At 38.8% G+C, this 20,649-nt stretch overlaps 1 protein-coding gene across 1 annotated transcript in view; it reads right to left on the bottom strand.

Annotated features, from left to right (window-relative positions):
• ANXA11 (annexin A11) overlaps nucleotides 1-1,210 on the bottom strand; it is a 33,041-nt gene extending 31,831 nt beyond the window's left edge. Inside the window, exon 1 of the mRNA XM_065843892.2 lies at nucleotides 1,111-1,210. The gene's annotated coding sequence lies outside the window, so the exon portion shown is untranslated. The remainder of the gene's footprint in view (nucleotides 1-1,110) is intronic.
• Between the last annotated feature and the right edge of the window lie 19,439 nt (nucleotides 1,211-20,649).

Raw genomic sequence — 20,649 nt, 5'->3', positions numbered from 1 at the left:
ATTACAAGTACCTAAACCTACAATATCAGAGACTTACCAGTCCAATATCTTAAAGGCCTGCAACGCAAGGTTGTGCGTGATATTGGTTACTGACCAAATATCTGCAGTTGGTAAGGGGGTCTCTCAACTTTGAGGAGTAACCTTGAAAGGTGTCCCAGCTCAGGGAGAGATCACTGCCATGCAGCCAGCTGCTGAGCAGGGAGAGCTCAAAAAAGTCTCACTCAGGCTGTCATATTTATAAAATAAAATGGTTGGCTTGTAGTCAACTTACATGTGATGGACGTAAGAGGCTTCTTGTACCACAACTTTCTTTGTTACTTGACAAGTGAACCTTGGAAGAACCAGCTGCTATTCATGTGTTAATCACATGGTTGTGTTCCAATATCCACACTCATATAACATCCAAGCTCACCAGGTCACCCTTTTCTTTGAGGGTTTTCAAAGAACAGGTTGGAACTAGAGAAGGTCAAGGCCCGCTCACAGCCTAAGACCTTCACCTCTTTTGGGGCCTCACCCAAACTACTTGTACTTTGGTCAGAGTCAAGTGCATCTGTCACTTCTACTGTTTACTACACTTCTGTGGAGAGTTTCTGGCTGTGTGCTGTGAACAAGCCAGAGCTTGATGTGGCTGTGGTGCAGGCTGAGACCTACACGGAAGGTTTTCCCTGAGACACCAAAGACAGAAAGGGAAGTAAACAGAGGCTGGTCTGCCCTCGACCCAGGCTGCAGGAGGGGTGCCGTTGCTGTCGTCGCTGCGCATGAACAGTCTGTGGGCAGTGCCCTGCAGCTGATCACCATAGTGGGGGGGGAAGAGTGACTGCAAGTGTAACCAATCGTAGCCTGCGCTTGCCGCATGGCCTTTGGGTAAAGAGTATATAAGGCTTGGAAAAACGTGGTCTGGGGGACATTGATATTCAGTGTTGTTAAGAGTTCATTAAAGGGTATTGATGTTAAATTCATGTTGAATTAGACTCATTACTCTCGCCCGGCCTGCGAGTCGCGCTCAAAGAGGTTCTGCCAGCAATTTTGCATTTTTCTACATCACGACACACTTCTAATAATTTAGCTTGTGTACAATATGCTTTAGATCTAAACTGAAATGTTTCTTACCTTGCAGTAGATATCAGATGCTGGGCAAGGGATCTCTTGACCTTGAGAAGTAGCTCTGAGAGGCATCCCTGCTGAAGAGAAGATCACCACCATGCAGCCCACTGCCGTGCAGGAGAGCTCAGCAGACTCTGGGAGCTATGAATATTTGTAGCATAAAGTGATTAACTCGTAGTCAAATTAACCTTTTGTGTACATGCAGGTGTGCAGCCGTAGCAGCTTTAGTTTCCTGTGGCCCCAGCTGAGGCTGGTGCTGTTAGTTCCTGATAAGGCATGACCTAAATTCCTTAGGTTTCTGAGAAGATACAGGTTAGCGCAATTTCTCAAGGTTTGCACAACACAGCTGGCTTCAGCCAGGCCTATTTGTTGGTGGTGCCCAAACCAAAGTACTATTAAGTCAAGAGTGGATGCACCCATCACACCATACAGTTTGGGAAACAATTCTGGAAAACAAATATCTCTGTTCTTGTATCCCCTTGCCTCCTATGTAACTATTCCATTCTCTTGTCTTACAGCAGTGTTTCTGTGATTACCTCCTCCTTACTTTCTCATCGCTTTGCACTTCTACTAGAAAAAGAAGATGGGGTTTGGCATCACTCATTCACAAAGTTCTCTTTATCCTCGATTCTAGCTTTGGCACCTTACAGCTCCTCCTGTCAGGCCATGCATCCACAGCTTTTCACCTTTACTGTACTGTTGACTAGACCTGAATCATCTCCCCTATCTTCTGCTCTTCTCTTCTCACCTTTAAATCCTTTGTTAGGGTACACCATACTGAACTACCTTTCTGTTCCCTCATCTACTATATATATGCCCCTCTTTCTTATTTGTGTGGTGATTTTGTGGGGTAAGGAGTGCCTATAGTTTATGCATATATTAAGTGTGTCAAAATAATCATGGAGCTGAAAATACTCAGTGAACATCAAGATCTGGGTAATTTTGTCTCAGTATAGGTCTAGTATGTGACTTTAGCCTGTCTGTGCTTCAGATTTCCTTCCCTAAAATTTGAGATAAATATCACTCCTCTATCGTCAGTCTGAGGATAAACCCAAGAAGACTACACATAAGGATAAATATAATATGTATAGAATCATTCATTGTAATTATTAATCAAAATTGAGAGGCTTAATAAAAAAATTCCCAAGAGTACCAAACAACAAAGTTCAAACTGTAACCTGTCAGACGTTCTTTTCATTGAATCTGAAGCCCATGGGGTCATTTGTGCAAAGCAAGCTGTGAAAGGCTCCTTCACCTCAGTGGTGGTACAGGTCAGCATCTTCTCAAGCCATGCCTCCAGCTGCAGCAGCATCCTGCTGTGGCAAAGCACTTTTTCGGGGCGTAACTCGTGGAACATAATAAACTAGGTCTCATACGTAGAAGCAGCATAATCTTCCCATGACTCAGCCCTGAGTCACTCAGGAGCCTTTCCCACATTGAGGGAAAACAGCGTCATTCAAGCCATCTTTAGCACAGATGATCTTTTACCCAAGATTGCTCAAAATATTCTGCAACCACTAAGAAAAACAAACACTGAAAGATTGCCTTTCATAGGTGTCCCAACCACCCAGATGCGCACCCTAACCACAGACTAGGGACCAGATCCTGAGAGAGCTGGGTGGCACAGGATTTAACTGAAACTGAATAAAATCAGTTTTATGTTGTCAGGATTGCCACAGTGAGGCAGTATTTCTATAAAGGGAAGAAGGTAAACTCAGATCTAAAATTAGAGAGTTTTTCCAACAAACATTGCTTGCGTAGCTGATACTTTGAATCAGGACACTCTTCTTTCCTTGCCTTTGAATTGCAGGGAGCGAGAGTCTCCTGGCGGCAATCGAGCAGCAGAGCCACGCAGCACAGGGTGGCCGTGCCGCATCGCACAGCTCCGCTCTGCAGCGTCACCTGCATCCCAGTAGCATCCTCGCACCATGGCTCTGCGCTGGGAGCCAGGGAACTTGTGCAGAACACAGGATCAGGTGTGATAGCAATTCACCTTTGCCAAGCAATTCTTCTCTCTTTCCTTTTCTCTACAACTCAACCAGTCCCAGATGGCCTCCCAACTCTTTTTTGCTTTGTTTTGCACCCCTTACCCTTACTTTAAGCCCTGCAAAACTTCTTTGATTTAAGTTGTAAGAGAGTGAGAGCCTCATTATATCCTGACCAAGACTTGCATTTTCATATTTAAGAGCAATATGAAAAAACCCAAACCTTTGTTGATTTTTACAAAGCAGCTGCCATCTGCATAACCTATTATCTGAGGTGGCCCAAAGCACAAAGAAATGACAGGTCAGTGCTAGTAGATAAGATTCAGACCTTCAGTCTATTAAAATACATTACATGGTGACTCAGAGTCCTCTCCTGGAAACAGGGCAAGACATTTTGTCTTTAAATAGTTGTGCTATTTCACCTCCACAAATATTTAACACCCACAAATATGATTCACTGACATTCCCGCTTCCTTCAATTTTAATTTAATCGTACAGCAGGGAATGAAAAATATGTTTAAAGAAAATAATGTATGCAATGCTCAGGTGCAAATGGACCGGAATTATGGACGTGTCAAAATTTACAGTTCATTTGCAGGTTGTGGGTAGCTGGGTTTGTTTTTTTAATCTCAACTGTGTTAATCAAATTGCTGAGATTTCACAAAATGCAAGTATCCCAGGAAGATATATGCACACATTAATTTTTATTGTATTTTATAGTTCCACATAGATTTGCCAACAGAGGGAGTCCTTTTACTATCTACCAAAACTTTATCGAAGTGCACATTCACAGAGGTTTCGAATAATGACTACGTCCCTGCTGTGCAACTATCATTGCACTAATAGCAAGAATGAAAAAGGTTTGCAAAATAAAGTCACCTCAGGGTATTTAGCAGATCAAAACATGGGGTAGTATCAGCAATCCAATCACTTCAAGTGCACTGGAGAATTCAAGTGGTCATTTGTGTCATTACAGCAATTGCATCTATGGGCACAGCTATGAAACTTCTATGAGAGTAATTACTTTTAAACATATTGAAAAGAATTATGTCAGATAACTATATAGGTCCCCTCTGTTGACAAATCAATGTTTAACTGTAAAACTCATTTGAGTTCTTTCCTGATGTTGTAGTCAGAGCTTGTCAAACAACAGCTATTCAGTTAACCCCTGCTAGAGTTTGAAAATTTTAAAAAAATAAATCTTTCTCCTACATTGCCTTTTCATTAAGATATTCTGCAATTTTAATAACAACCAAACTAACTTGTATACAGTAAGACCTTACCAACTTCACTTATTCTTTCATCAGAATGTAAAGCAAACTTTCTTTGGAACTATGAAAATGTATGTTTAGTATTTTGCAGCCATTCTTCGGATTGTTACTGTTTCTGCTGCTTACCCTCTATGTGAAGTGGCCAGTTCCCTTCTGACTTGATGGGAGGATTTCAACAGCTGATCCAGTGATGATATGAATCGTGTTCCAGATTAGCTTGAAGTCAGCAACATAGTGCATTGAAGGAGAACAAAAAATAAGCAGAAATAACATTTATACTTACTACACCAAAGTAAACTCTTTACAACTACAATATATTGCCAGGGCTAGCAGAGTTCTGTGGAAATATTAAGTAAGCAAATCAAAAACTGAGAAGCAATCATGTTTACTTGCCTGGAGGTGTGGTAACTTCCTAGCAGTATCTTAAGGACAAAAATATGAGGTTACGGTCACATCTGTGTGATAGTAGCTCCTCCCTTCTCACAGGAATTGCTATTTTTATGGCAGTTAAGATTGAAGTGCTCATGAAGCAATTCCTAAAACTCTGCCTTTTTATTTTTTTTCAGCTCAATATATCGCCATGAGCCTTTTTTAAAAAATTAATATATCTTTTAAAATAAAATTAGAAAAGCAGTATTACCTGCATCAATCCCCTTCCCTCCTTTCTCTAGGACCTGGAATTGCACAGAGATTCCAGCAGAAATCCTAATGCCAACCAGTTCTTTTCTGAAATCACTTCAGGATGAGCAAACCAGGGCCAAGGAAACTCAGAACTGACACAAACCTGAACCCAATTGTTGAGAGGAGCCAAATATGAGATTTTTTTCTACTTACAAATGAGTAGAACTCTTCATTTCCTACCCCTTGTTAACACTGCAAACAGATCAGCTTTGCAAGTTTTGGACGTCTGGCCATTTTAGATAAACATTCCAACCTTCTAAATGTTTACAGACTAAACTGCAGAGCTAAATGTTTATGTTGCGCTGAATAACTTCAGCATTGTATTTAAGAGAAAGGCTGCTAACGTATTATTGTTTCAATCAGTAGGTGAAGACACACACTACTGAAAGAACCACAATTTTAAAGAAAGATATTAAGACTCATCTGTCTGTAAATATTTAGCACTCTATGTAGTAGGCACTGTAGTTGAAATAGATAAAGTTCCCAAGTTTACATAGTTTTTAATTTTAAATCTATTTCCAGGCCTTTTGAAAATAATTAATTATAACCCTTAGCTTATAGGAAAACTAGAGTGTAGTTTTTTGGGTTTCAAATACTGTATTCCTCCCTTAATTCTAGTTTAATATAAAATAAAACCTCAGTCTTGTATTTTAAGGAACGTGACCTGAGATATCAGTAGGAACAGGATTTGGATCCTATTTTTATATCTGTGCAGGACAAGATTGAAGTGTCACTTGCTTTTAAGGATGCCTTGTATACATTCTGACAGGTGCAAAATTGCATAGAGAGGAGAACTGGTCTGATCCAGAAGACATCATTTCTGAAGCAAAATATCTGTTCTCAATCAAATCTCTACTCAGTTTTAATTAATGATCTAGCTTTTGCCTGCTCAAGTCAATTTGAATCATGTCTCTCCCTCCTTAGTATTTACATTTTTCTTACTCTTTGGGGACAGCAACAAAATCTAATAGTGCATAAATCTGAAAGTATGTCATCCACTCCAAAATATCACTTTGCTTGCAAAAATGAAAACAAACTGGGGTGCGATATTGCTTCTAAAAAGAAGAAAAACAACATGAAAAGAGTTGCATGGTAGCATGCTTGCAGGCTGTGTTATTCATCGCTTAGCTTCTCATGTAAAAAACTTTCCATGTTAAAGCAATACAAATCAGAGAAGTATATTTCTTAACTTCTGTGGTTAATTCGTGTGTTTCCACTTTGCTGTCAGGTTCGCGAGGTCAGGAGAGTTTGCCCTGGATCAGCTCCACTGGGTTTCATACCATTACACATTTCCTGTTTTGCACATGACAACACAGTGAACTTTTTCAGAGACACAAGCTGCATGTATAATCCTTCAGAGCTGATTTACTACTGTACCACTGCAACTGAGTCGGACCATACACAGCCAAAGGAAAGCACTCCTGACCGAAACCTCTGTCATCTTTCTGTCAAGTCCTTCGGAGTCTGAACTCTGGTCCGCAGCTGAAACAAGTTGAATTCAAAGAGTGACCACCTCAGTATTAAACTAGTTCTACAAACTGCTTCAACTATGCTCAAAATGGCAGGCTGTTCCTCACTCCACAGGATTTTCTGAAAATTCTGAGTTATTTAGAGGTAGAACATGTCCAGTGACTTACCATAACTCTGTTCCTCTGCTATATTGCAGATAAAGTAGTGTTCACAAAGAAATTAACATGTTCAAGAGTCTTCCATTAATATGTCATATTTTAAAAGTATCTTTTTAAAAGGAAGGCAATGCCAAAAGCATGGAAATTACAAAGAGAAGTGTAATGACTAGTGGGAAACACAGTTTTGGTGGTTTGTTTTTGTTTTAAATCAGCTCAAGTGGAGGTGCAATTTATCTGAAAGGCCTGGTGGTGATCTACGAAACTGGTGCAGAGGAGAGGGCTATAATTTAAAGATGACTTATATCAGTCAAGTACTGCTGAAATTGCAAGTGAAAAGTTGGCACAGGCCTCACTTTTTCCAAGATTGCTGGAAACCCAGTTCAAACCAGGATGCTCCACCTCTCATGCATGTTTCTGTTGTTGTCTGGCCACAGAGTATCCTTGGAGCATCTTAAAGAGAACAAAGAAATCATCTGAAATGGTCAGGTTTGTCCCGATGTGGAACATGATCTTGAAATATATTTGTTTTCTGGACGTGAAGCTTAGTCAAAAATCCTGCTTTATAATGAAGTGATAGAATCTGATAGTCCCCCGAACATCATGCATAATTTGTAAAAAACTCTTTCCTAGCAGAAAACATCTGCAGCACATAGGACAGAACAGCAGGAGGGGATGAAGGCAGCCTTCATTTGTGGGAGCTGCAGCCCCCGCAGCCAGCAGGGAGTCCCAGCCGCACGAGGGGCCGAGGCAAAAGCTGCTCCCTCCTCCCTCTCCGTGCTTTTCTATGTTATCATCACCCCAGAGCAAGCTCTGCTCTGGAGGCGCCTGGCTTGCCTGCTCCTGCCATCAGGAAAGGAAGAGATGGTCAAAACTGAGCCAGAAACACAGCATTGTCTTGCCGGACATTGCTCTCTGAACTTCACATTTGGGATATTGTTTCAAAGCAAGAATTTAAAAAAATACATAGGAACATCATAATTTCTTTTTGGCATTTCCAAGGACCCTGGCAACAAAATATTTAATAATTAAGCCACCAGCCTGTATCCAGCTTCAAATACAGACCATGTCACTGCACACCTGATAAAACACTGCTACAGGGAACACCTGATGCTTGGTTGAATCTCTCAGCAAGCTCTATGCAGGCAGATCCATGAACAAGGTGCAGGAGCTGCTTGCATGAAATTCAGTACAGAACTAGAGCCGAATTCTCTGTTCTGACAGCTGTTTGGTAGCGTGCAAGGCCCTAGCTGGTGAGCTCAGATCAATCCTCAACAGGCACATGCTCACCTCTTAAAATAGTACATTCTGGCAATAGGTTGTAAAAAGAACACAGATACACATGTTATAAAACCTAATTACCATTGCAGCCCACATCATGGCTTGCCATTGACTGGGATGCATAGTAAAGGAAAATTTTACTCTACAGGACTCTGACAGCTCAGCATGGTGACTTTCCACCCCTGCAGTACACTAAAGAAATATATCATATGAGAGACTTTTATCTATTTTTCTATAAGGAAATATTTTTACGGGAGTGACATCATAGTTGCTAGAAATGGAGAAAAAATATCACTGATTCATCTAGTTGTATTCCATGCCAAAACAAGACTGATCCCAACTGTACATTTACTCATGCTCCAGTCAAATTACTGTTCTATCTGAACAAGTGGTTCCACTGCCTCCATCTTTGCAATCTAACAGAGTTCACCATCAGTAGAGCAGCAAAGTTTCTTTTTTCTGACCTCAACCTGTTAGTCTCTATCATGCCACTGTTTAATTACACACCAATGTTTGTGTACATCAAGTATTTGCCAACATTTACCTTGAACTCTCTGCAGGGAGACTTCAACACTTCAAGGGTTTGAATAAACTGAATTCCCTAATTCATGGCTCCACTAAAGTACTATATGAAGTGCTAATTAGGTGCTTAATCTTTCCTCTGCATATATTTTCTAGTCTGTCCATATTATGCAAATAACTGGGTACTGAATATCAATTTAATGACCAGATTTGATCACTACCTTCTACACCTACAATCCCAAGCTTGCACTATATGCATTTAATTGCCAGAATTTATTCAATAAACTTATCTATGACATTATTGCCACCCTCCTGTATTTTTTAGTTTCCAACTATCCTTCCATAAGAAAATGACAGCGTATAAGCTATAATGATGCATGGCAAATCAAATTTATTAATTTCTTACTCAAGTATATTATTTCCATAGTTATTTCTCAGCCCATTATAACAGTTATTTTCCTCTCAGTCTGGTACATGAATATTTTACTAATATTCTGGTCCTGATTTCTTTTACAGTAGGCTCATGATGTACTTTCAATTCATGTTTTTAAAAATCAGTAGTTCATCTGTGTACACAAGATTAAAAAACTGAATAACCATTTGTTCAGTGTTATCACCCACTATACCTTGCATTTGCAATCTATTCCTTCTAACCCTGAGTTCAACTCTAAATTTATTATACCCTGGGTTTTTAAAATTTGTTTGAAGCTTATCAATTGAAACTCTACAGTCCTAGTAGAGGAAGCTTAAGAAACCGTTTACTTACCATCTGTGTCAAATTAGACTCTCACTTCTACCTTTATGATCAGAAATAGAAGAGTTGAGCAACTTCATTTTAAAAATCTTTTTTCCAGAATCTGGGGCAGCGAGCAAGAAATGCTTTAGTAGTGCAGCCAAGGTACTAGATACAAGTTATTAGCAGGAATTTCTCCTACCTTTTATTTAAAGCAACTTAGTATTCATTTTAGATACTTGCCACTATTAGGTAATAATAGATTAACATGAGCAAATCATATAAAACCCAAGCTGAGTTATATGGGTAAGAGGACTTGCATCAGAATATTCCACCAAAAAAAATTCCTGATATTTTTTGGGGAAAGTTTACATTCAAAAGCCACTTGGATTTCTAGTCAGGAAAAGCCCAGTAACATAGGAGAGATCTCCCCTCGAGATAACCCTTTCACAGCTCTCCCTTGGAAACTGGAGATGCAGAGGGATAGAAATAGAGCAGCAGAGATTGCATGCTTAGAACAAGAGAAAATAGCAGCTGCTACTATAACTTCCATGCATTTCTGCTTGTAAGACAGCTTTAAAGTTGCAAGGGAGTAGTGAGCACTAATAACTTAAAAAACAAAACACCTCTAATTCAGTGCCTAGTTCAGTGTGTGTAATTTTAACCTCTACTGAATGACCAGCTGAACACAATGAAACCAGACAAGCTAAAGAGAAGTCACAGGAGATTTAGGTGGTATTTTGAGCAGGGTTTTAACTCTAGTCCCAAACTCAAGTGAGCTCTTACTAATCCTAACCTTAATAAATTATCATTTAAATTGACACAGCTACTGATCCTATTACTGGTTGGGTACAAAAGCCACTTTATATGTGTAGTAATTCCACAAGCATTGAGGTTTCTATTCAACAGGCCCTCTGATGTCTGCAGTTCAAGACTGGGGCACAGCAATTTTGGCAGGGAAAAAAAAATAATCTCAGACCTCAGTGTAATTCAAATAAATTGATAATTAACTGCTTAATATGGTGTGTAATGAAAGGCTGAGAGTGAGGTGAAAGAGGTGACTTTCACCTCTGCTACCATTTGATAGCAGGAAGACTCCTTTGAATCCTACGGATTTACATAGGGTGCTGGTTGAAAAGAAAACATTGTGTGGATTTCTATGAGGCTTCTGTGAGAGGCAACAAAAGTTGTCCTTTCTGAGCAATGTACCCAGAATGAGAATATCTCCTACTGGACAGCTTGGACAAAGAAGTGGAACTGCCAAGAGCTGAGGAAAGCTGCCAAAGGAGAGGGAAGAAAATTAAGCAACAGAAAAGAGCTAACATTTTATCAACAAAATCTTTAGGGTAGGGAACAGCAAACTTACAGATACTGACAATCACCATACACAGAACACTGGAACAAGAAAGAGCCAGAAATTTCAGCTGGGGAGCACGGCAAAAGAGTTTGAACAGGAAACAGGGTGATCACATTGCCATCATTCCAAATGTATGATTTTCGGAGAGGGCCCAGATAGACAATAAAACAAACAGTTAAAATCCTATAACCCCTTTTAATACTAAGAATAGTAAAAAAAAAAAAAATAAACGTAACATATGAGGTAGAGTTCAGTTTCTCCACAGTCTAACCTGCAAGCACCCTTTATGGATTAGCACTTGCGAACTGCAGGAAACAGTGTCTCAGACTTCACTCAATGAAGCGTGATGCACACATATCAGACTACAGACACTTTCAGGTAACATTCTGCTGCCACTGACAAATATCTGGGGCTTTTTTTCAATTATTTGTTGGATCAAAATAAAATTTGCATCAATTGTTGCATGGTAACAATGAGACTAGGCTATTAAAAATTCCTTTGCAGAACCACAGTTATGAAGCCACTCAGTTGTTGATACTCTCACTTCAAAAGTAAAAACAATTTTATTCCTCCATATCCAAGACAGGTAGAAAAAAACTCAGAAAACCACACCATCACATTCCAGAAAATTTCCAGAAAATACAACCAGCGACCTGGTACTGGTGAAGTAAGAGAATATTTAACTGTTGTCCTCAAATAAACTGTTCTTTTTAGCTCATTCCAGGCAGGCATTCTCACGTGCACTTTTATATGAGTTTAGGAAGGAATTTCAAAGAAATATCTTTGTATTTTTTCTACTTTCATGTAGTCAGGCCTGAATTTGACAAGTTACACCTGACTGTGGAAACTGAGCTGCTGTGTTACTGCCACAGAGATTAGATACTACTAAAATTAAGAACATGGAGCCACATGCCATGCAGCATAGTTACTTCTCTCATTACAATCTTCAGCATATGCTTCTTCAGTAGCATGCAGTTCAGTGTACTTACATGGAGTATGTGTCTATGCATTTATATATGCATGTGCATTCTATATTTCAAATAAACAACACAGTTATCATATATACCTGGTATTGAAGCTCTTATTTTAGTCTTAGCTGTATGTGACTAATAGTATCCTGTTTTATTGGGTGTAATGTGCATATAAGAGTATAAGAAAAAATTACATCAATTTCTTTGTATGATTAGTGAAAGCAGACCTGTGCAAGGACCTCTTGATTGCCATTGACTATATAAATTATTACTAAAAACATACAGTAGCTGGCACTGAACTCTACGTGGCAGTAACGTACCAGCTCAGTCTGTACAGCCGAGGCTTAAAAATAGGTAGGGAATTATGTGATGCAGGTGTAAATAGGGAGGCATTAAGACCGGTCCCCATGAACTTTGACAAAAAGAAACAAGCCCTGGAAAAAAATAAAATAAAAAAAATATTTACCACAATTTAAGGAAAGAATCTCCTCCTCTCTCTCCTGCATGACTAGCAAAAATTGCCCTTCATCTTTCCGAGGTTGTATTCATGCTTGGTAGAGTCTTTAAAATCTACTTATATTTTGAGGTCATCCTGTCTGGCTTTGTAGGATCTTCTGGAACAGAGCTCTGCAATTTTCCACCCTAAGACATCTGATAGCTACACTAAAAATAGCCCCATGGCAGTTCCTCTATTGAAGATACACCTACTGGTATGTGTCGTGCTGATCATAGTTTACAATCCTCTTGGACCCTTGAACTACTGCTGATGCCCTAAGGGCTGTAACAAAATGAGTCTCAGTGTGCTCTTTAAACCATCATTAATAAGTTATGCCCATAATAATCCACATTAGAAGCGTATCTATTTTCTACACATCAAGTATATACAACTTACTGCATTCTCTGACCACATGAGGCAAGGGGGATGCAAATCAATGAGGAGAGGGTATGAAGAACATTTTAGCATTGTTTGCACAGCTGTGGTGTCATTTTTTCCCCCTGCATTACATTTTCCAGTATTCCTGTCCGAACTAGTTAAATACTCAACAGAATCAAATTGCCTCCAATAATTTATCGAGCCAGTAGTTAGAAGAGCTAGACAAAATCCTGCTTCTATGAATATCCACTCAGACAGCTTAGAGAAATTTGAACTAGGCTGCCCTCCTAGGGTTTTGCCACAAAGCCACCTCACCAGTATGGCTGCTGGATGTACAGAAGCAACTCACACCCTAGGATCGCAGGACACACTTCCATAGTCACCCTGTGGTAGGTGGCAGCAGTGAATGCTGTGGCAGCAGGAGTATTTTCAGGCAACCTTTGTTTTAAATTTTTCTTCATATACATCAAATAGCTGCATTCTGTGTGTAAGTAAAAGTCAAAGGTTGTATCAGAAAGAATAAAAATACTTGAAAAAGCTTAAGTGCAGCTTGATAAATTGCCTTAATTTCTCATTAAAGGAAGCTTAATATCTAGTTTGTTATTCTGACTCAAACATTTCTTTTACCAAGATCAAGGGAGCATAATGAAAAAGGCCTTAATTTCAGCACTGCAACATGAGCCAGCAATTTTGAGAAGATTCTCCTGCTTTTGCAACCAATTAAATGGAATTTCTGGAGCAAGTGAACTGATTTTTAAAAAATAATTAAACAAACAAACAACAACAAAAAAAATCAGCCTTCATTATTCTACCACCTTCCGGCAGCCCAAAAATGTTAAGACAATATATGCAAATGAGTCACTTGCTATCTTCAGTCTTGCTTTTCTTTCCATTTATGCTTTTTAGCAGTGTAATTATTGCATAGATTAACCTTCCAAATTGGAACCTGCAGACAATACCACAGTGAGGCTTAGAAAAGTCTAGCTGATTTCTTTCTCTCAAACATAAGTTTGTAAGGACTGTCTTACTGGAGAGGCATGGAACTGAAGCCACCTCAGAATATGAGCAAGAACCAAGCTAACAATAGTGAACATAATTGTCATGAAATGTAATATGTACTGAATGTGAAGAGAGGAATGGAGTAGGTAGGGTGAGAGGGAGGTGTCTTGAAAAGCGAGAGTGTGTTTGACAGCACCTTCCCATAAGGAGTAGAGTATCACCCGTCTACCCTGGAAGCCTTTAATTGTCAGTTTCCAACTGTTGGCTTCAACCAGAACTGGAGCAACATTACCCATGTATGTGCCAATTTGGTCAATTTATTCTTTAAATATAGCCTTGATTTAACATAAATACAACAAAGTCAAAGTTAACAACTGCATATACTAAGGTACATCATTCATCTTCCTATCTTTCCATGCACCTCCTGCAAGTATGGTACACAACACATCACATTAATAGCTGACTTTGAACAGGTAACATGGAGAAGGTCTCTCGTGAGGGTTCAGAGAGACAGAGAGGAGAAAAATAGGAAGTTGTTAAATGATTCAGATTCTAGAGACTTCAACTTCAGGTTTTCCTTTCAGATGCTTTTTGAGAAGGCCGATGATTTAAAAAAAAAATATCTATCTATCTATCTATCTATATAAATCTGTATCTCCCAATTCACTTAGTTATCTGTAGAAAAAAACATCAGTCCTGCAAGTCTCAGAAGGTAAACAAAGCATTGATATCCCAAAGCAAGGAACACAGTTGGGCTGAAAAAAAGATCCTATCCTGACAATCACTACCTATTAAAAGGAATTTGGAACCAGCATGATCCTTCCATGCACTCCAGGCAATCCAGTTTCTTGGCTCTACAAACAAGGGTAGATGTGATTTTTACTAGGAAAGTGATTTATGTCTATATATTATATTGGTGAGGTGAACTGGAAGACAGTGTACAGTTGACATCCACACTTGAATGAGACCAGCTAAAGGTTGGAGAGCAGAGTAACAGAAAGGAAATGCTTAAATTACTAAAATAAAAAAAATGCTTTTGAATTCATTTTTTGTTACTTAGTAACAAAGGTTTCAAACTATTTAATCTAGCAAAATGAAAAGGCAATGTGAATACAGGACAAAAGAACTTCCATAGAAAGAAAATACTGTGTAATAAAACAAACAACAAAATACAACTTTTTACCTGGGAAAGGGGGAGGAAGAAAGAAAAAAAAAAAAACCAAACAAAAACCACAACCAAAAAAACCTCAGGCACAAACAAAAAACCACCAACCGATAACTCTGATAACCATGGTTGAGGCCACTTTTAATGCAGAGAGTGTAATTAATCACTGGAGTTGATGCCCTACCTGTTACAGGGGTGCTTTTCAGATCAAGAAGATATTTTTAGTCAAATATATTAGAAAGATTATACAACTCTTGGCAAAGTTCGATAGCTTGCATACTAGAGTTAGTCAGAATAAACATTTCCACAGCCTCTGCCAGCTTAAAATCCTGTGAAGAGTTAGGTCTTACAACATTTTGAGGTGAAGGTTTTGATTCACTTTTCTACACAAAATCCTGTTATCCACTACGGTATCTAGTAACATCAAGTGTATTTTTAATATGGTTGCTACCTCACAGCAGTAGAAGGGAAGAAATATGAGCACATGCAATGAAACCGTTAAACCCAGTGCTAAAATGCAACCCCGGAGGAACTGAACCATATTCCAGCCATGTCTGAAGGGCTGAGTGGTCAACTAATTAGGCGAGTCTTTTTGTAGACAACTGACAGAGTCATATAACAGAGATTACTTTTTTTGCCTGTTCCTTCCGAAGAAGAATACTGAGTACATTGAAAGGGAATAAACCCGCACATCAGTAAAATACACCAGAAAACACTCATGAGAAAATACACTATCAAATCCTTGATCAACAGGTCTTCCATTTCTGCACAAAGCTGCATACTACTGCAGACATAGGTCAGGTGGGCAGGGAGTGGGGCAGAAATGGCGTGGAATATGTATTTGAGCTGGAAAATACTCAGAATCCCTTCACAGAACCTCTTTGTGTTTTAAAAAGTTGTTCTTTAAGCAATCTAAGAGTCAAATGAGTGGCAAGAAAGAGGTATATGAGTGAAGGCAACCTCCTGATCACCTACAGTTGACTACCAAAAGGCACAGTCTGTATCAGTGTATTTCATGATGCACTACAGCATTTTGCATTAGACTTTCAGGTACCATAGACATAAAATTGATTTGAAGCTGGAATGTTCTCAGTGGCAGATTTTATACTTAGTCTTCCCAAATATCTAACCTTATTTGAACCCCCCCTCTATCGAGCCAAGTTAAAGAGGAAAATTTAAACTATAAAGGCACTTAGTAACTTTACTCTTCATTGTAAAGCAAAGTGCAAGATAGTGAAATAGCTACAGTTCAAGGGAAGAAGTAGAATGATTAACCAAATATAACCCATCAACACCAAACTACACTACATGATAATTTCTGACCTTAGAAGCTGACCTATAGGACTACAATAATGGACCTACATAGATGTGACTGGGTAGTCCAGCCAGGCCTTGTTCTGAGCTTGGCAAAACAGAGAACGAGTGGTAGTCCCTCCATAAAAACGCCAGACAATCTAACTAAAAAACCCCCACAAACAAAAAAAAAAAACCTGAAAATAAAGAAGATAAGAGATTTTTCAAAGGCCATGTAGTAGTTCAGTAGCTGAACAAGTAATAGGAATAGAGCTCTTCCCAAGTCCCATTTATTGCCCTAACCACAACATGTGCTACTGCATACCAGTAATTATTCTTCAAGATCAAGACTTTACTGTGTATTGATTCACTATTTAGAAGCTGAAAACAGACAAACAGTTCAGAAGTGTAATAAGAAATCAATGAATCACTGTTAATTTCCTTCCCCATACCCATTGTTCGTTAGGAGATGCTTCAACACAGCATTTATGGGAGCTCTCCAAGCAACAATGCAGCCCTTTTTAATGCAAGCAGTAACATACTTTTCCAAGTTTCATTTCCAAGAAGATACGTCAGCAGCTAAAAGGTTTGAAATTGCTTAGTTTAATCAAGCTCTTTGGGGGAAAAAATAAAAGACTGGCAGACACAGCAGTGAAAACACATTCCCAAAAAAGAGAAGTTTGGGCACTAAATAGAAAATGGAAAAAAGGCCAAAAATTGAGTTGCAAAAACTCAGACTTCTACAGAGCGTTCCTACAAGACCTCATATTTCTTTACAGTCAGTAACACACCTAGAGTTATAACAATCTTCTGAGACAGGTAAAGATAACCCTTTCCCTGCAGATTAGTTACCCAAGTTGCAAAAGATAACATTGCCAAAGCCTGACTTCTGCTGTAAAACTGATGAAGTCAGGTCAGATATTGTCTGGTGTTGATATGAAACCCATTTGTGATAGTAAGGCTTACTATATTATGATGCTTTAAACATCCTGCAGAGCAGCAAAGGGATTTTTTTTTTTTTTTTTAAATGCAGCAGTATAGGAACACTGACAATCACTTATCAGATACCCGTGGTACATAGTGTTGACACCAAAATTCAGTTCTCCACACTGCTATGATCTATACTGACCCTGGTTTTGCTTATGAACATAGGCAATTTGTATTTCTACAGCAAAGTAAAAAGAAAGAAATTTCTTTCTTGGAGAAAGAGCACATCAGCAAGTCCTCATAGGCAATTACAAGAGGATTACGCCGCATTAGCAGATACCTCACAGAGAGTGTTCAATAGGCGTATAGAAATAGCTGCAGTATTTTAGGCCGAACTATTTTAATGTAGATATTAGTTGACTATCTGCTACCATAGCTGCGGTTAAGAATTGATATTTCAGGAAACCTGAGTGGTCAAAACTCCAAAACGGTGTCCATGCACTCGTAGGTACAGCCACACAGCTATACAGATGCTGTGTACCATACACTGTTAGAATGACAAGCTTTTCGCTTCACACTGGAGAAGCGTGGTCCTATAAGAGTAAGACTAAGGTTTGGGGTTTACTGATTGGCGAAAACTGCTGTGTTGTCATCTATATAAGCTGCATTGTGGCCAGTCCTTAGCCAAAGGATAAAGATGTATGGTTTACTGTTCTACCAATACACAGCCTCCATTGACATGCACACTCAAAACGCTAAACTCAACTACTCCCCTTCATCTCAACAACTGTGCAATTTAGCACTGTTTTGAGTCCATAACTAAAAGTTCAGGCTCGTGTAGCACTGAGGAGATTTAACCAGTGGCTATTTTCAAAACAGCAGAGCAAGACACGTAAAAACAAGCAACAAAAATCAGGCCATGCACAGAGTCGTTTGAGTAATGAATTCCCTTATGCATCCCTAGAGATCTGCAAGTTAACAGTAAATGCAAGGGGTTTTGGACAAACTCTGCAAGACAACCTTGTTTGAGCTAAATCTCAAAAATCTAATATGATGTGTCAGATATTAGACAAGACAGTCAAAGAATTATATTAAAAATTTGCCAGTGATAAAGTATTTTTTGTTAAAAATTAGAAACAGATTTTTATCTCTGGTCATATTTGTACATAATTTTCCTCACAGAATCTGACCTAATAATAAGTTACTGAAAAGGTGAAAAAAAACCACAGCCTGTTACATTTATACCCTATTTTATGTTGGGCGTAAACTGGGAAGGAACAGCTGCATTAATTGCTGACAGATCATCAAAAGCCTTGTAGGAAACTTAACTTACTGTCCACGTAGAGCAAGCAACAGAATTACTGGGTCTTAGGTAACCAGTGATCAAAACTAACAACTGGGAGGCACCATTCCAATAGCCACTTTTTAAGCCTGAAAACAAACAAATTGGCAATTGCTAATTACAGTAATTGCTCTGGATAAAGTCTGAGCAATTCTCACTTTATCTTTAAGCCAGGTATAACCTGAAGTAGGAGCAGAATGTTCAGATATTTCAAAATATACTGCTTCAAAGCAGAATACTTAGTAAGTTTTTAGAGAAAGGAATAACTTAGAAAAAAAAATCTATCCTAACAATATATATTAGAATTTAGCAGCTGTTATAAGTTTTTCATCTGTGAATTGTTTCTTATAATTTCGGTTTTGTTATTTTTAGAATAACTGAGACCAGTTTTTCTCTAATGGCGATTAAAATAGTCCGTCCACCACTCCCCAGTCTTTTTTTTTTTTCCATTGTTCCTTCTAAAGCGTTCTTCATACTCGCTGTTTAAAAAAAAACAACTCTGATAGACGAGATAGATGTACAAAGATGTCTATTTGGAGAAAGTGTGGTGCCTTTTCTATTCCCTCCCTCAACAATTTGCCAATGCTAATAAGTTGACAGAATAGGCAACAAGAGAGTTTAATTGCATTTTCACAAGACGTTGTGAGGAGTTCTCACAAACATTAACAAGGAAAATAAATAGCTCTGAGCACATATGCATGTAGCCAGAGACATACATGTATATTCCTGCTAGAGGAGAAGTAATATGAACCCAAAATCTATGAAATCTAATGAAGAAAAATGAATACCAGGCTAAAGAAATCTCTATTTATGAATTATATTATTGATACATTTATTAAAGATTGGAAAGCAGCACAAGAGTAATGAAATGAAGGTGTTCTGAAGGAAAGGATTTCTAAAGTAAAACTCAGCCATTCACTCCAATCTTGACTTTTTGTTAAGTTCGTCAGTTTTTTGTGGATGTATTAATTATCAAAAATTATTTGCCAAGTTCTTCCTACAAATAATTTTTATACTGTAGTTCATATGGCAGCAGTATATGAGAAGGATTGGCTGCTCGTTATATACAGCTGGCTTTGTTGGCAACATAAATCACAGGGTGTGTTTCTGAGCACACAGATGTATGGGAGTTCATACAAACACACAGAGCATTGACAAAAAAGTGCATTTCAGTTCTGTTCTCTCCCTCCCAAGACTTCTCAGCAGAACCTACGTGCAAACGATGACTTAGAGCAGCTGAGAGCAGAACGCCAGTTTACCGAAAGTTAGGAGGATAAGCAGCGATGAGATGGAGAAGAGAGCAGCCTGGTCAGCAGGGACCCCTCAGGACTGCAGCCAGACACTGCTGTACCTTCTTCAGCCCCACAGAAGTATCCTGGTTGTGGAGGCAATAAATCTAATACCTTGTGTAACTGATACGTTCACATTTTTCCAACTCCTGGTTTGAGACAAAAGCTAGCAGTTTTTCCTCATCTATAAAATTATAACAAGCTTTTCAGCTTCACAGCACTTTTTGCTTGGGCTTTCAAAGTTGCTATTGTTCTTAAAAAAAAAAAAAAAACACCACAAAAACTTGCAAATACAAATCTGGAAATACTTATACTGAATTGTCTGGGTAAATAAATACACAAAATAACTCTCATCTAAAGAGAAGTAGAAGAACAAGGCAGATTCAAGAGGAAAAGTACCTTCTGTGTTGGCTTGTATTGAAATACACTATAAGTACTTAAAATGCTGTAGTGCAAAAAGACAGAGCTTATGGTTGTTAAAGAAATGCTTGTAACATATAATTTCTTATTCAAAATGTTAATGCGCATCAAGTGTAAAGTCAAACCCAAATAACTCTCCTTTACATGCCAGTAAGAACTGTTAAGTCTTGAACTCTCACACAGGCATATTTGAGAAAGTAAATCTTTGGTATTTTTAACAACCAAAGCTATGCACTGTGGTTTGCAGAACAGACACTGGACTCCTTCCAGGAGATGGAAGCACTCCAGGTAGAGTCAGGATGCTCTGAGCAATTATGGCAGATCCAGAGCCTTCCTCTTGTTAGAAGAAAGGGTCGCTTATTAGTTCTGGGAATCTGTCATGACCAGCCAGTGGAAAAAAAGGAAGAAGGCAGCTGGAGATATTCCAGGTAAGATGCAGGAAAAATGGTTTGCAAACAAAGCCCTTGCCGCAAGCGAGGTGGTTTTGGTTTTAATTCTAAACAATATCCTCCAGAAATACCAATATCCCAGTTTAGCCTGTACCCACACTGCTGCAGTAACAGTAACAGTTGGACAGTAACACTAGAACTTCAAGTGAAAAAAAAAATATCTTTAAAGTGAAAAGCCTGTAATAAATTACTAGTTTACACTTGAAACTTTGGGGCCCGAGCAGACACTTAAAAGCCACAAACACACACGTGGCCAAACAAACTCATATTACTGCTGAGATCCAAGGCCACTGCTGAAAGTTTGGGTTTTCCTTGCCTTCCCTTGGTGATCAGCTTAGCTGGGAGGGCTCTCAGTGTGAGA

This window comes from Patagioenas fasciata, chromosome 8 (assembly GCF_037038585.1).
Source record: "Patagioenas fasciata isolate bPatFas1 chromosome 8, bPatFas1.hap1, whole genome shotgun sequence".
Classification (NCBI taxonomy): domain Eukaryota; kingdom Metazoa; phylum Chordata; class Aves; order Columbiformes; family Columbidae; genus Patagioenas; species Patagioenas fasciata.
This window is presented reverse-complemented; position numbering and strand designations above follow the sequence as displayed.